This window comes from Rattus norvegicus, chromosome 7, assembly GCF_036323735.1.
Source record: "Rattus norvegicus strain BN/NHsdMcwi chromosome 7, GRCr8, whole genome shotgun sequence".
Lineage (NCBI taxonomy): Eukaryota > Metazoa > Chordata > Mammalia > Rodentia > Muridae > Rattus > Rattus norvegicus.
The window spans coordinates 54,677,917-54,695,593 of record NC_086025.1 but is presented as its reverse complement, the minus strand read 5'-3'; the positions used below and the strand labels follow the sequence as shown (position 1 = coordinate 54,695,593).

General features: G+C 43.3%; 1 protein-coding gene and 1 long non-coding RNA gene across 4 annotated transcripts in view; one reads left to right on the top strand and one right to left on the bottom strand.

The window, feature by feature from the left end:
* Positions 1 to 4,979: 4,979 nt before the first annotated feature.
* Positions 4,980 to 16,841, bottom strand: LOC120093600 (uncharacterized). 2 transcript variants are annotated; one of them, XR_010053706.1, is made up of 4 exons: positions 16,250 to 16,841; positions 11,259 to 12,152; positions 8,340 to 8,442; positions 4,980 to 5,643 (listed from the first exon to the last, which is right to left on the bottom strand). It is a non-coding gene; the product is annotated as an uncharacterized LOC120093600 (long non-coding RNA). The 2 variants fall into 2 exon arrangements; XR_005486956.2 differs by having other exon boundaries at positions 12,072 to 12,152.
* A 96-nt stretch (positions 16,842 to 16,937) lies between these two features.
* Positions 16,938 to 17,677, top strand: part of Frs2 (fibroblast growth factor receptor substrate 2) — an 81,475-nt gene continuing 80,735 nt past the window's right edge. The window contains exon 1 of one of the 2 annotated variants that reach the window (NM_001108097.4): positions 16,938 to 17,082. The gene's annotated coding sequence lies outside the window, so the exon portion shown is untranslated. Of the gene's footprint in view, positions 17,083 to 17,245; positions 17,460 to 17,677 lie in introns of those variants that run through there. The other variant, XM_039079125.2, reaches the window with a different exon arrangement.

The window sequence follows — 17,677 nt, the reverse complement described above, 5'->3', positions numbered from 1 at the left end:
TCTTCTAGGTTGTAAATGGTGTGAGAACACCCGCTTAGTGACTGTCTAGGTTAGTTTTACTTGTCAGTTAACACAGCCTAGAGTCATCCAGGAGAGGAGCCTCAGTTAATGAACTGAATACATTAGACTGACCTGTGGCCATGCCTGTAGGGGGTTGCCTTGATTGTTAGTTGAGGGAGGCGGGCAGAGGCAGCTGTGGGTGGTCCCCGGGCAGGTGGTTCTGGGTTGTGTAATGAAGCTGGCTGAGCCTGCGTGTGTATGAGTCATCAGACAGTTCTCCTTGGTGGCTTCTGCTGCATTTCTTGCCGTGAATGTGCCTGGTTAAAAGTAGTGCTTCACGGGACAGCAAGCACAGCGGCCCTCGAGTTCCAGCTCTAGTTTCCGACCTGACTGCCCTCAATGGTAGACTGTGACTGAGAAGTATGAGCTAAATAAACCCTTCATTGCTTTCTCTGAGAGTGTTTATCATAGCAACCAGAACAGTGGTCCACAACATGTAATGCTAGGGCTTGGGAGATAGAGACAGAGACCAACAATTCACACCCTTCCCATAGAGAGTTTGAGCCTACTCTGGGCTCTAAGAGACACTGTTTTAAAAGTAAAAGTAGGGATTTTTGTGTGTTTGTTTGTTTCTTAAGTCAGGAAAGATGGCCCAAGCCTGGTAACCTGAGTTTGGTCCCTAGGACCTACTTGTGGAAGGAAAGAAAAGACTTTGGCAAATTGCACATCCTGACACCCACATAACCGCCCTGTACCTCGCCACCACCTCTCACCACAAAATAGAAATGTTATTAAAACAACGACAATGAAAACCCTGTAAAATAGAATCTTATGTTCTACTCTTTAATCCCGAGTACTGAGAATGCAGTCAGTCTGTTAGTTTGTTTATTCCCTGGGGTTGGAGCTTGACCAGGGTTGGTCTCCCAAGTGCTAGGCAAATGTTCCTTCCCCTCCCACACATAGTAAAATTATGTAAATACTTTCATATATATTTTAAAATGTTTTTCATTGGCATATAGTCATATATATTCTGTGGATTTTTTTTAATTCATCAAAAACATCAACTACAAGGAATACATGGCAGACACTGTGTCGTTTGTGTTAGGGAGAATCCTACTGGTCGTGATGACCAGAGTTTGCTCTGCAGTCTCATACCAAAAGTTGTCTCTTGACCCTACATATACGCTGCGGTGACCTCACAGATTCTTGCCACACATACAATAAAATATATATAAGTGAAGATTTAAAGATAAAGAAAAAAATTTTTTTGTTTGTTTGGGTTTTTCAAGACAGGGTTTCTCGGTATAGCCCTGGGTCTTCTAGAACTGGTTCTGCAGACCAGGGTGACCTCAACCTCACAGAAATCTTCCTGCCTCTGCCTCCCAAGTGCTGGAATGGAAGGTGTGGGCCACCATGTCGGGTGAGATAAAGCAAATCTTACATTCATGCTGATCACATCAATGTTAATCCGTTACTACAACTCCACGTTCCCAGCCAGTTTTGTTCCTTCACTGACACCCCTCGTATCCTCAATATTCTAGCAGTTTGCTTTAAGTCCCTGCGTCCCAGATCAGCCAAGTCTGTGCATGCCCGTGGTCCCGTGATCCTGTCTTTTCTGTTCTGTACATGGAGTCGGGGATGGTGTGGGCAGGGAAGATGCCCCTAGCTGCTGAGACACATTTCCAGCTTGCTCCTGTATTTGTGTTTGTTTATAGCACTGAAGCCATTTAGGCAGGCACAGATCTTGCGGGCAGCTTGGGAACCTTCCTCAATCTTTTCTCCACCATATTTTATTTTTTAAGACAGAGTCTTACTTAACCCAGGCGATCCTCGCTAAGGATAACCAGTTCTGTTGCCACTTCCTGCCCACTGATACTACAGGTGGGCGCCATCAATTTGTGTGTCCTGGCGGCGAGACCTGGGCTTTGCGCATGCTCTGCAAGCATTGTCAACTAAGCCACATCCTCAGACAGGGTTTCTCCCTGAACCTGGAGCATATCGATTGGCTAGACAGAGTGGCCATGATCACTGGGCATCCTCCTGTCTTCACCTCTCCAGCCCTGGGAATTCAGGTCTATATCAACACACTTTTTTGTTTGTTTGAGCGCAGGTCCTGGTGATCCGCGTTCACATCTTCACGCATTCATGGCTAGCACTCTCCTTCAGGCCATCTCCCCGGCTCTTTGTTTTGTTGATATTTTGAAGTTACTTTTCATAACATTTTCAACTTACTTGTACTGGAGAGGACTACAGCACACAGACTTCATCTTTGCTATAACTAATATGAAGTTTAAAAAAAAAAGAGTACCCCATTAATTTTGTTGGTTATGAGTAACTGAACATTTTCAAACCTTTGTTAACCAGCCCCTGAAGTCTATATCTTTGTAATTCGTTTGAAATCTTTGTTTCTCCTATGGAAACTCTTGTTCTTTCAATTTTTCCTTTTATCTTTTTCTTTCCTACATAGGTTCTCACCGTTTAGTTTAAACTGACCTTCGACTTGCAATCCTCTGACCTCTGCCTCCTGAGTGCTAAGATTATAAACGAATGGCTTCAGTGCTATAAACTAACACACACACACACACACACACACACACACACACACACACACACACAAACAAGCTGGAAATATATCTCAGCAGCTAGGGACATTTTCTGCTCTCTAAGATGACCAGGGTTCAATTCCTAAACCCCATATGGTAGTTCCTTTGTAACTCCAGTTCCAGGGGATCTGATGCTTTCTTCTGACCCGTGTGGGCATAAGGCAGGAACATGGTCTGCAGACATACATGCAGACTAAACACCTACACACATGAAATTTTAAAAAAGACTATGTATATACATATATATATACATATATATTTTATTAAAGATCAGTTTTATTGAGTTTTTCATCAATTTAGAGGAATTGCTTGTTGCAAATTTTTCTAAGTTAACTTAAAGTGTTTTTCATCATTTTTTTCCCTTTCATGATATAACAGAGCCAAACCCAGAACTTAAAACCCTAAGTACATGTCTTAGGACTGGGCTGTATGTAAGGCTCTAGTAGGGTTTTTGTTTTTTTAATTTTTGAAATTAAATTTTATATGCTTAAATATATTGATATGTTTCTTTACAGTTTTTTATAGATTTTAGGCTTAAAGCTCCCTTCTGTGTCCATGAGCTTGATATTACTTGTACCTTATTTTTGTTAAAGAGTTTTTTAAAGTTTTACTTTAACTCCATCCGTCTGGAACTTATTTGACTTTGTCCTTAGCCAATGCGCAGGATTCCCTAATGCATTAGAAATATTATTCTCATGCCTTCCAAAACTGCCACAGCTTTTTATTTCCCATTTGACTCTGTCTTATTTTGATTTTGCACACATAGAAATGTTACATTTTTGGTAGCTAGGTCAATGAATCTTGAGTGATTTCTCCTTGGTTTTTAGCTTAGAAAGGACTCCCTATCTAGAGATTTAATATACGCTCATATTTTCTGTTTCTCTCTTTTTTTTTTTTTTTCCCGATTCTTCCTTCTCTCTTTACTTCGCTTTCTCTTTCCTTAGAGTTTGCATCCAGGCGGCTTTCAATACAACAGAACCACTAAGCTTGCCTCAAATCACTTCTGCCTCTTGGGGGGCTTATAGAGCAAGAAAACTGTGGGATTAGGATGAGTTACTTTTTTTTTTTGGTTCTTTTTTTTTTTTTTTTTTTTTCCGGAGCTGGGGACCGAACCCAGGGCCTTGCGCTTCCTAGGTAAGCGCTCTACCACTGAGCTAAGTCCCCAGCCCCTTAGGATGAGTTACTTTATACTACAACCCCCTTTCCCGCTTTCATTAAAAAAAAAAAAAAAAAAAAAAAAAAGACCAGTTCAGTTTCCAGTTTCCCAATAAATATTCATATACCTGACAACTCACAAGTCGTTGAAATGAAAAGCTGCCTTTTGGATATTTGGTATATAAATTTAGCCATTTCTGCAGAGAGAATGAGAGTAAACAGAGAGAATGGTCCAGTTTCTGAGGAGCGCTCTGGCGTCTCCTTATACCTGGGGGGTTCTGTTCTACGTCATTTCCTTTGAAGTCAGTGGGGCTCTGTGCAGGACGGCCCGGAGACTCGCACACCAGCCTCTCTATACATGAAGGTGTGAACTGCCATTACGATAAACTATCCGCAGTGTGGCAGAGGGAACATTGGCTTAATACACTTGGTGGTTGCCCTTGCAGATCCCACTGTCTGTGAGAGCTTTGTTCGACCGGAGCAAACAAGACCGTTTTGAATCTGGACACACAAGGGCTCATTCAGCAGAGCATCCCGTTCTGACAGGAGGCACAGTCCTGGGTAGACATTGCCGTTGCGAGCCAGCACACTGAGGGCATTTCCCTCATATCCTCCCCATCTGTAAAGAGTCTGTTTTCCAGTCCCCAAAGTGATTTCTCTATAGATTGAAGGGATGTATAAATATTTTATGTGTTTACGTTCACGCAGAATGGAGGTCGAACTGCAATCATATAAAAGTAGCCCTGGTCTTTCTAATATGGAGAGAGAATTCTTTGCGAATTTTACTTAGGAAGGGGGTGCTTCGTGAAAAGCAGAGTGTGTCACAGAAACGAACGTGTTGGAAACACGGAGTTGCGTACAGTTGCTCCCAACCTCAATCTGTAGAGCCCTCCGTCATCTATCCCAGTGTCTGTGGGCCGTTCATTTGAAACCTAAATCAAATGACGACGGTAGGTTCTTAATCCTATAAACATTGGGATGAATGAGAGGTAAAAGAGATTGACCAGGGATCCCCCACACCCTCATTTTATAATGGCGCCTGCTTCCTTGTTCCCACCACACCATTCCGCTCTGTCCCCGGGTTTTTACCTCAGGCTGTAGCACCTACTAAACTTTAAGAGCCTTCACTTGCAAGCCTGTCTTCAGGGTGTGACACCAGCCCTGGGGCAGTAGTTTCTCCTCTTGGATACCATTGGAGTAGAGGAGACATTTTCAGCTTAACATTTTAAATGCTTCTTTGTTCGTTTTTTTTTTTTTTTTTTTTTTTTTTAGCAAATCTGTCCGAGCATTTACAGTATAGAAGGCATTTATGTCTTTGAAGCTGGATGATATCAGCAATGGAGGAAGTGAAGATGAACGAGAAGAGAAAGGATCGAGTTCTGGGTACATCAGTCTTAAGAGATTGAGGGGAAGTAGGAGAAAAAGCGCCTTGGAAGATCTTTCCTTGTGGTCCATAAGGACTTGCACCACTCTTTGAAGTAACAGCCCTGTTGAAGCCCCGCGTGGTGAATTGTCCCCATAATCCCAGGTCTTGGAAGCCTGGGGCAGGGGGTTTTCTAGATGAGCTTTGAGCTTTCCTATAGCCATACTTTAAAAAAAAAAAATGCTGGGATTCTTTGATGTCCCCATGTTTTCTATACTTCACAAATCCTTTAAAAGTCCCATCTGAGACTGATGGAAGCAGTCTCTCCAAGTTAACGACTCTGCTCCCTGCTCTGCACTGTCACAAGATGCAGCCTTAAGGCTCTTTTTCTATGCGCCCACAACTCATCTCCCCGGCTGGCATTTTTCTTCTCTCCTGGGACTCGGAGTTCTTGGTGTTCTCTGTAACGTCCCGTGCCTTGTTCACCATAATCGTGCAATAAACTTTTGCAGTGGTTTAGATCTGGGGATATTGCAAATAAACATTTTAAAAACTAGAAATAACCTGGGGTTTCTACATACCTGTGTATGTAGTTTTAAGTGCATTGAACTTGCTGTAGGAGAAAGGGAAGTTCAGCTGTTAATTTACTAGAAGAGAAACATTTTAAATACGTGTAGCTAGGACTGATTACTTAAGTTTCCTTTCTTTTTTCTCCAAAGGTCGGCTTTTTCTTCAGGGAACATTCTCCTGCTGTCTCCTGAAACACTCTAGTCTCTGTGCCCCAATGTCATCCCCACATGTGCTCTATCTTTGTCAGCGAGACGCTCTGCCTTGGTGAAGGGGAGTTCGAATGTGAGTTTCTGCTGCTTTAGAGCAACTTGAGAATTCTGCACTTGACATTACTCTACATCCTTGGCATCTCTCCACAGTCACCATTTAGAAAGCTCCTGGTCTGCTGGATTCCTCAGCCTCATACACTCTGTGGAAATTACAAGAGAATTCTATTACACTGCCTTGGAAATATGATGGAAAATGACTTTCGCTTTACCAAGAAAGGAAGTATTTGAAATGCGAATTATTCCATCAGGAGTCTTAAGGAGGCATAGTTTTAGTGAGGCAAAGAGGGTGCAAGTTCCTGACATAGATCACAGTGCTTACAGTCACTCACACACTAATGGATATGGAAGTGCAGTGTTCTAGAGCGCAGTAAACTAGGGTTGACTCTGTGTGTGTGTGTGTGTGTGTGTGTGTGTGTGTGTGTGTGTATGTGTGTGCTGGGCATCAAACCTAGGGCTCTGGATACAGCAGGTAGGCACTCTACCACTGAGTTACACCCCTGACATAACTACTAACTTAATGCTTCAAGACTGACAGTGTATACATGTATTTAAATATATTTATATATTATACATAATATAAATACATTATATAATATACATATATTTATATACACAGATATTATATATAATATAAATATATAAATAAACATAGTGGTATATTATATATTTGTTATATATAATATATAACATATAAATATAATATATAATAAATACATATATATTATATATTTTATTATACTATATAGTTATATATGATTATACCCTATACCATATACATATATCATATATCATAATATATCATCATATACCATATATCATATATCACATATCACATACCATACATCACATATCATATATCATATCGTATGTCATATTATATGTTATATGTTATGTGTTATATATGTATAACATATATAATCTATAATATATTATAATATTTTGATCCCTAGGACCACAAGTTGTCCTGACTCCCACCCATACAAATTAATAAATAATAGTATTTTTACAAATATATAAAAGTGAAAATCATAGTTTATATTATTATATATTATATAAAATAACACATATAATATATGGTATATATTATTACATTATATGTAATATTACAGTACATATTATCTTATATACATGCCAGGTTTGGAGGTATATGCTTGTAATCCCAGCATGCAGGAAGTTGAGGCAGGAGGATCAAGAGTTTGATGTCAGGTTGGGCTATAAAACAAGACACTAACTCCCAAAACAAAGCAAAAATATTTATCAGAAGATAAGCATGTGTAAACAATTATATTTATAGTTATAAATATGATTGTGTATGTTCCACTCACAAAGCAAGTATTTGTGACTTGCCGTGTGTGTGTTTTTTAAGTACTGTAGATTAAACTTGGGACTCGCATATGCTAGGCAAGTGTTCTATCTCCAGCCCTCAGAGCAAGCTGGCACTAAGATCTGAAGAATGATCCTAATCTCTAAAGAGTTTATGGCATCCATTAAATAATTTCATTTTGTTTTGCCAGGCGTGGTAGCATATCCCTTTAATCCCAGCATGGGAGGCAGAGGCAGGCTATTCCTGTGAATTGGAGGCTAGCCTTGTCTATGTAGTGAGTTACAGGTGGGAGCCAGAGCTATGGAAAGAAACCCTGTCTCAAAGTAATTGAAAATATATTCTTTTAGTATTAAAGTTTTACTAAAATTAAGTACAAGGAAGTCCAAATGAACTCTGGTTTTCACTTTTATGTATTTGTGGAAATACTAGATTCTTTTAAACTTTATGTTTACTTATTTATTTGTGTGGGTGGAGTCTGAGGACAACTTGTGGGAACTAGTTCTCTCTATCTCCCATGGCATCCTTGGGATCGAGTTCAGGTTGTCAGGCTGGTAACTTGTTACTACAAGTGCCTTTATCCACTGAGCATCTCACCCATAAAAATGCTAAATTCTTAAAAATTTTTTTGAGGGTCCTGTTCTTCTAGGGCCTTAAGCGTGCATATATGTTGTAATCACACTCGTTGCCTGCATATTGGGTTTTGTTTGTAGGAGTGTAAGTGATCTTCCAAGGGCTCCGAGGACAGTACAACAGGTCATTTGCCCTCGTCGTGTCTATGGAGAGGAAGGAGCTAGGGAACTGGGATCACCAATGGTAAAGGGGTACTTTCACATTTCACCCGCACACCCATCCCACACAATGAAAACAAAGTCATTTATTCCACAAGCAGCCATCAAACAGAAAACTAAATGGTTCACGGTTTCCTGTGCTATCTAAATTTCACACCGCAGTGCTTGTATTAGGTAAATGCTGGCTGGCGTGGTGGTCTAGAAGGAGAGCAGAAACTATTTTTCAAGTTGCATGTGTTGACCTTACTTTCTCTTGGTATAGCTTACCATCCTTTGTTAGTTGTTTTTCCATACACTGTGTCCAGTCACTGTCACAGCTGACATTCACTGGGCTCTTCCAGCACTCCTCTATTAGTGTTACTTTGTCAAACTGTGGCAGAAACACAAGTTAGGCATTTTCAGTTGTCCTTTCACAGTTAAAGAAACAGACCATGGAGGGGTTGGGGATTTAGCTCAGTGGTAGAGCGCTTGCCTAGGAAGCACAAGGCCCTGGGTTCGGTCCCCAGCTCTGGAAAAAAAAAAAAAAAAAAAGAACCAAGAAACAGACCATGGGCTGGTGAGGTGGCTCAGTGGTAAGGGTTCCTGCCCCATGAAGACTGCAGATCTAAGTTCTATCCCTGGGCCCCACACGGTGCCTGGAAGAGGCACTAACTTTCTCAAATTGTTCTTTGGTCTCCTCATGTGCACTGGGACACAAAATGCCTACTTCCAACAACTAACTAAATAAATGTGATTTAAAAATAAAAGAAACAGGCCGGAGAAGTTTGCCTCGCACAAACTGGTCACACAGCTAGGGTCACACAGGGCTAAGCCATCCCTCTCTGGCAGTGTAACTTTGGACTCTGCAGAGGAAAGAGGGAGAGAATGGAACTTGTCTGTGGTTTAAGATTTTGACTTTATTTCATAGTTGGCATATACACTTTTGTCTAATTGGGAGGTGACTAAAGGCATCTGGGGCTGGTTGATGTGTTGGTTGAAAATTACTATTATTATGAGGATGATTATTATAGTATTTAGTAATTATGCAAGGCTTTATACTTCAAAGACATGTGCTTTATAGTCATTTATTAGCCATGTCTCAAAACATCTCTATGATATAAAGATGAATTTATCCTGTGTATTTTGCAGGAGGAGGAGCCGAGGCAGAGAGAGATGAACAACCATTTTAAAAATAAAGTGAGAGATATAGTTTATGTACGTGTTTATGTGGGTGGTGGGTGGGGGGAAGCTGGGATCAGAGGACAGCCCTCACACCATGTGGGTTCTGGTTATCAAACTCTGGTGATCGGGCAAGCACCCTATTCCCGCTGAGCCATCTTCCTGGCCCTGGGCCAACCTTCAATTTTAAAAAACAAAACAAACAAACAAACAAACAAAAAACAGTAAAGGTGAAATGTAACTCTTCCTCCTTCACACTCATCATCTAGGCAGTCAATTCATTTAACCCTTTTGAAAAACATTACAAGTTCTAATATGTTTTCTTAATATTTAATTAAAAGTAAAATGCAAAATATGTTAAAAATTGATGCCCATCCCCTTTGAGGTTACTTTTGAGGTTTTGCTACATATGTGTCCAGGTGACACATATTCAATTTCTCTCTCATTTCCCCACCCCAGCATGATTTGAGTACAGATACTGGTTTTCCAGTGGCAGTCTTGTGTTGCATTGGTTTGCAACCATTCTCTCGGATTTTCTCATTATAGGCATAGGATTCCGTGATAACTTTCAATTAGAGACAAACTTCGCACAAACATTATATGAGAATTTCAGAAAATTTGAGGTATCTGGCGATTTGTATGCTTCGGAATGAAGAGGACAAACACGTCAGTGTCTTGTGGGTAACAGAATGAGGGGCATCTTGTGGGTTTATTCCGGATCCCTCTCGGTGGCCCTGGAGCATATAGGTGCAATCTTCCATAAACCGACTGTCTTTCGGGTGGGAGGCAATCATGGCTGCGTCACATGGGGAAGACTCAATAAATCTTAGTTTAGTGGTTAAGACTGTGCCTCTGGAGACAGACTGTCTGTATTCTTATCCTGGTTTTGTTCCTTGCTATCTACCTTAACCAGCGACGGGGCCGCTCTCCACTCAGAACAGAGGGGACAGAATGGTCAGATCTCAATCTTACAGAGTTGCTTCTGAGTATCTGATATTGTCTTTTCTCTTTCCATACAATTGATAACTAGTATCTACAACCTCCTTAAGTCATTGGTGGTACGGATCTGGGGATGTTAACTCAGTTGTTCCAGGATTTGCCTAAAATGCATAAAGCCATCTGTCTGGCTCCTGCATCTTATAAACTCAGGTTCAAATCATCTTTTGCTATATAGTGAGTTCAAGGCCAGTCTGGGTTACATATTTTGTTAAAACACACACACACACACACACACACACACGCACACACGCACACACACTCACACATGTTCACACATACACACTCACACACACTCACACACATACACACACTCACACACATATACACTCACACTCACAAACATTCACACACACATTCACATACACACACTCACTCACACATACACACTCACACACACATTCACACACACATTCACACACATTCACACTCGCACACACACTCACACACATATACACTCTCACAAACACCCTCACACACATTCACACACACACTCACACACATTCACACACACACTCACACACACATATACACTCTCACACACACCCTCACACACATTCACACACACACACACACACACACACACACACACACACACACACCAAAACAAAATCCATTGGTATTGACTAGTTTGTTATCTATACTTGCCTTTTTGGTATCTCAAGAGTTGGTGGTACCCAAGAAAGAAAAATACTATCAAATGGTTATGACAAGAGTCTATACCTGATTCTTTCAAAATAACTATATTCTTTTTTGTCATGTCGGCCCCAGACTTAGTGTCTACAGTGAACACTTTACTCACTAACCTCGATAAGGAAGGCATCTAAACCAAAGACAATGGCGCCTTGTGCCAGATGTGTGCTAGATGTTTCCTGGGCTAGCTTGTTTCAAGAGTTGGCAAGAAAAAAAATTTTTTTGAGACAGGGTCTTGAACCCCTGGCCATCCTGTCCTGCCTCTCCTTCCCAAATTCTGGGGTTATAGACATGCGCCAGCACTTCTGTGCTTTAAAACAGCAACAATAGCAACTATACCTTTAATGTGCGCCTGGAAGTCAAACCCAGAAACTTGTAAATGGCAGTCAAGCACACTTCAGATTGAGCTACACCCCCATCCTCAATTTTAAAGCTTTGAATTTATAAAGCTGGAGAGGTGGCTCTGAAATTAAGAGCGTGCATGGTTCTTTGCTGAACATGGTAGATGTCTTCAATACCAGCGCCTGAGAGGCGTAGACCAGCAGGTCTCTTTGAGTTTGAGGCCAGCCTGTCTACACAGTCAGATACAGTCGAGCCAGGCCAGCTACGGAGACATAGTGAGACTCAAAAACAAGAGATGGGAGAGTGGTTAAAAGGCACTGGCTGCTTTTTTTGGAGGACTGGGATTGGTTCCCAGCACTCACGTGGCAGCTCGCAACTGTTGTAACTTCCGTTACAGGGGGCTGGATGCCTTCTTCTGCCCTTCGCAGTGAATGCGCATATGGTGCACAGAAATTCATGGAGGCAAAACACTCAGCCACATAAAAACAACCAACCGAACAAAACAACAACCACAACAGACCCACAAATGATAAAAACTGCCACGACCACCAGTAACAGCAAAGAGGATGTGCGCTGCTTTCTCAGGGACCACCAAGTGTCCCAGGGACCCTAAGTGTTCCCTATAATTGGGTGGTTCACCATCAAAAGGAACTTAAGTCCCAAGGCATCTAAGGCCTCTGAACTCCATGGGAGGCTCTCGCAAATCTACATAGTCACACACAGACACATGCCTACACATGTTATTAAAAATAAAATAAATCTTGTGGGTGGAGAAATGGGTTAATGGTTAGGAGCAAAGGATGATCTTACAAGAGGCTCTGGGTTCAATTCTCAGTACACGCATGGTGGCTTACAACCAGTTTCAGAAGATCCAGCATCCTCTTCCGACTTCTGTGGGCAAAGGGAAAACGTTCATACACACGTTAAAAAAAAAAAATTAAAAGGGGAAAAAACCTTTTAAAAACACTTTGAACTTATTTCGTTTTTACATATTTATTTATTGGTACAAAACTATGGGACACATACATTCCAGAGCCGTTTTCAAATCCTTCTGCACCCACCTAGAATAAAACACACCGCGCTAGCATCCAAAGCACGTGCGTGCATTTCAAGCATTTGTGCCAAAGAAGGGATCAAAGTTGAGATAAACAAAGTGTGACCATCTTTAGACTAAAACAAAAACAAAAACAAAACAAAACAAAAAAAACCCTCTAGTGACATAGGTGTAATGACACTCATCTGTAATCCCAAGCCTTGGGAGGTGGAGGCAGGAGGATCAAGAATTAGAAGTTAGCCAGAATACAGCAAATACATAGGCAAACCACGGAACTGAGAACGGACCCCCGTTGAAGGAATCAGAGAAAGAACTGGAAGAGCTTGAAGGGGCTCGAGACCCCATATGAACAACAATGCCAAGCAACCAGAGCTTCCAGGGACTAAGCCACTACCTAAGGACTATACATGGACTGACCCTGGGCTCCAACCTCATAGGTAGCAATGAATAACCTAGTAAGAGCACCAGTGGAAGGGGAAGCCCTTGGTCCTGCCAAGGCTGGACACCCAGGAAACAGGATTCTTGGGGGGAGGGCGGTAATGGGGGGAGGGTGGGGAGGGTAACACCCATATAGAAGGGGAGGAGGAGGGGTTAGGGAGATGTTGACTCGGAAACCGAGAAAGGGAATAACAATTGAAATGTAAATAAGAATTAGTCAATTTAATTTAATAAAGATGGAGGAAAAAAAATAAATTGAAACACTACTGTAAAGCAAAAAAAAAAAAAAAAAAAGAATTGGAAGTTAGCCTGAACTACATAGGAAGATCCTGTCTGAAAGTAACAGTAAAACAGCTAAAAGCTCTTAAGTTTGGGGAGATTTGGCCATATCTGAGCAGGCAGTGAAAAATGTCACAGGGGAGTGTGGAGCCCAAGAGGTAAGCTGGGTGGTAAGAGACCAGGCCCACGTTAAAACAAACGAAACATAAACAAAGACCAGCATTATCTCCAGGCCTGGCGGAGGGTGAACACTGAAGTGCACAGCTTTTTTGTTTAACAAACTGCCTTAATGGATCTGGGAAGAGGTGCTCGGCCAGACTGGGTCCTTGCCTCCCAGAGTTGCACGAGGCATGGGGTCTGTGTGACTGGCACCCCCTTGAGCAACACTCTCGCTGTGTTCTTTGTGAACAGTACCCCCCGGGGTTGTGCAACATGGCTATTAAGTCAGTAAGGATGGCCTGGAGTCTGGCCTGAGATAAAGGTTAAGACCTAAATCCTTCTACATAATAAAATAATTGGAATTTTAAGTCTTCTTTGGGGAGGAGGGGGTTGGGTGGCGGCTGGAGGGTGGAGAGGTACTTGGAATGGAAAGGGGAAACAAAAGCGTTGGTTTAAATGTGTGTTTAGGATGACGGTGGGCTAGCACTTGGTACCGAAGTGGGGTCCTGTGAACCTTGTAAGAAATTTGGGTTATTTAGATTACAGATTTGACAGGGTGGCAGGAGAATGAAACCCAGGGTGTTGGGCATGTTAAGGCTACTGTCATTGAGGTATACCCCAGCTCCTTAATTTTTAGTCAGGGACTTACTGTATATGGTTTAGGCTGGCCTCGAACCTCCACTTGCTAAACAAATACACATGTGGACTACCTCATCCTGCCGTGTCGTTAACAACAACAACAACAGCAACAACAACAGCAGCAGCAACACGTGAGATCCTCCATCAGCTCCTATCCTTTAGGGGACACAGGTAAATGTCTCCTAAAAACATTTTTTTGGGGGGGAAGGGGAGTGGGGCGGTTTTCTATAAGAATCAGGGAAGAAACACAAAAACTCCAAAGCCCAAGCTCACAAATGTGAGCGATGTGTGTCTAAATCCACAACACTATAATTTGCCTTTTTTTTTTTTTTTTACTGTTTTTCTTCAAAGAGCTAAAAACATTTTTATTCCCTCATTTCTTCTGACATTCTAGTGTGGGAAGGGCAGATTTATGATAGCATTATTTATAGATGGAGAAATTGAAAATAGAGATTAAATCGCTTACTCAATGCTGCGTGGCTGGGTGGTGGAGCCGCTGGAATTTGCTTCTCCGGGCTCCAGCCACAAAGTGGAAAGCGCAAGAGCTTTGGAATTAGGGGGATCTTTGAGCAATCCCGTTTCTACCCCGGAACAAGAATGTGGCCTTAAGTCAATTACTTCACCTCGGTCTCAGCTATTCCCATTTGTAAAAGTGAGACCATAAAACCTCACAGCACATCGAAGATTAATTTAGAAAAACGCACGTAAAGCCTCCGACACCACCAAGCAGGTCTCAAGTAAGGTTTGTTTCACCCCACCCCCACCTCAGAATCATCTGGTTTGGTGTCAGTACAAATCGAAAAGAAGTCTCCCATTAAAACTCATTTTCCCCATTTTTATCTCATGTGGAAAGAAAAGAATGAATAAGACTGCTCTAAAATGTCATTTAGTTAACGGGAAGCCTTGTTTTCTCTTCTCTTTCTTCCTTTCTTTCTTTCTTTTTTTTTTTTTCTCCTGACTACGAGTGTAGCTCAGCGGCATTTGCTTCCAATGGGCTTAGAGACAGACTTGAATCCCCAACACTACAAAACTAACACTCCTCTCCCCGCAACAAGAAGGATCCCAAGCTGTAGATTTGCCACAACTAAGAAAAGAATATGCAAAAGATAGGCTACTAGAATGCTGTAGTTCTTTAACTCCACCTTTTATCAGATGCCCTGGTTGGGGAGGAGGGACTTTTTTAAACTAGTTTTAAACTAGGATTGTTGCGTCTAATCCTAGAGTTACAGCTTTACAAGGTGTGGGCGGGGCCTGGTAATTTGCATCTTTAATAAGTTCCCAGGTGATGTTGAGCTGCCAGACCAGGGACACACCTTGAGAGGCACTACCCTGGGTAAGTGAAAGGTTGGGGATGGGGCCCAGCAATTTGTTTAACAAGCCCTCCAGGTGATTGCCATGCACTTTCAAGCTTGAGAATTGGCTGGCAGCGTGGCGAAAAGCATCTGAGAACACAGATTCACTTTTAAATCCAGGCTTCACCACTTACCAGTTATATGACAGTCTGTGATTGAGGGTTCCCTTCTCTAGGTCTCTAGGCCGTGTGTGTGTGTGTGTGTGTGTGTGTGTGTGTGTGTGTGTGTGTGTGTGTGTGTGTGTACACGCGCGCCCCCGCACGTGTGCTTGTGCCTGGGATTGGGGGTGGGTATGGGTATGGTAAATGGCTGGAGACAGCCGAAGTTTTGCCTGTGCAGGCTCAATTTTTTTTTTTTTCCTTCAGTCTACTAGGAGGCTGCTTGAACTTGAGAATTCTGGACGTATTTACAAACATTTCTGCAATTACATAAAACACAAGGCAGTGCTTTAAATAAAGCAATAGTGATGGGATTGTTTGCATCTTGAATTTGTAATAAGGGGTTTTCTTTTACCCTGCCTTTCTCAAAACAGAATGTTTTAAAACTGTTCCCTGCAGTATTGAACAGACACTATGCATGCTAAAATAACTTTTTCTTCCTTCTTCCCCCCCACCCCCATGTCTTTTTGGACAAGAATTTTGCTACATAGTCCTGGACCCTTTTTTCTGGAAACTCACTGTAAAGCCTAGGCTGGCCAGAAACTCTCCGAACTCTCCCTGCCTCAGCCTTTTTAGACTGCTGGAAATACAGAAACAAATTACCTCGCCAGGCTTGGGCCCTTTTCTTCTTTGTCGGGTTTCACTTCAGACTGAAAACCTGCCTTCAATATTTGATGCATTTCTTGATTTTGTGGCAGAGGAAATCATCTTTTAAGATGGTCTCTCTTCCCTGCCTGACATCTGGCTCTCATACTGTCTTTGGTCAGTTTCAAAAGTGCCCAGGTCTTCTCTATTGCTTGTTACTGGTTAGGTCTAAGAATTGTGTGGACTTATTCAGTCCTGGGTACTCTGAAATGTTTACCATGCATTATATTATTTTTAACTTCTACGATCCAGAGATGAACATACCCCAGGGTGAAATGTAAAGTAACAGGATTCTGGCCTTAAGATTGTAGAGCTCATCATCTCAGACTTTGTTGAAGGTGCAAAGGATGACCGATATAGGGAAATACAGTTTGGCTCCTGTCTTAGAATAATTCGAAAAAGTCTTGTTTGGGGCAAATGAGATTTCTACGAATACCACAAATTAAAGTAAAACCAAGAGCCAGCATATGTGGTAACGTTTGATACCTGGCCGGTTTCCTTCCTGGTAAGGCATAGAGAATAAAAGCACCAATTTCCAGGAGTTTGAAGGTTATTAAAAGAGTTAATGCCGCCGAAGCGCGTAATGATTGTACTCTCTACCACGCCGTAAGCCTTCCTTCCATAAATGTCAACTGCATTTTCAAGCGGGACAGAAGCGAGTAAGGATAACACCGCGGGCCAGTTGGCAAGCCGGGTGAATGCATTGGGCTAAACTAGATTCTCCGAGCTTCTGTAAAACTAGGTGGCTGGAAGGGAAAGATCCTAACAGCCGTTAAAATAAGGGGTGTCAGCCGTAGCCTGGGGCCCGCGGGACCACGGGTTAGCAAGGAGCCCGGGGGCGGGTCCGCTGGCGCTGGGAACGGAGGCTCCGCCCCTCCCGGGAGGGCTGGCAGCTCCAGCCTGGGAGCAGTTCCGGTGCCAAAACCCTGCCCTCCCCCGCTCCCCCGGAAGTGCTTGCCTAGGGTTCGGGCTGGAGAAAGGCCTGGTAGATACAGGCGCCGAGGCTCCGTCGGCTCGGAGTAGGGGGTCGGGTCGCGGAGAGAGTGAGGAGCTCTGCGGCCGCTACCCCGCGCCCTCGCAGCGCCTTCGCGCCGACGGTGAGTAGCCGGGGAAGCCGAGCGGGGCCTGCGCCGGGCGGGCGAGCCTCGGACCCGGCTGTCCACAGCAGGTTCAGCTGTCGGGGTCCGAAAAGGGGGTCGTCGGCCACCGCGGAGCGCGCGCGGCCCGCGGGCCGGGAAGAGGCGCGTTGCGGGGCCGCGGAGTGGGCGGGGCGCAGCAGGAGCGGGTTCCCGGAGCCCCGGCCGCTAAGGGGACTCCTGAGTGGGGCCGGGCCGTCCGCTCTGCTACCACCTCTTTGCTCGGGCAAGTAGGCTCGGTGCCTCCGCTGTGGGGTCTGTGCACCCGGGCGCTGGGGACCTGAACAGCAAGACTGTCCCGGACATCAGTGCCCGACTTTCGTCGCCTCTTGGCTTGGGTCTGTCCTCCCTTCCCGGCTCAGTAATTATCGTGTGTCTCCCAGGGGTGTAGTCTCAATCCGAGGGTGGGGCGCTCCCTCTGTGGATGCTGGCAATCTCGTGCGGGGCTTTTCATCTAGATCTGCGTCAGGGTCGCCAGGGTTCGATTTGGACTCGAAACATAACAGAGTCTGGATGCCTGCATAGGGTCGGTCATTGAGACTGTATGGTTCCTCGA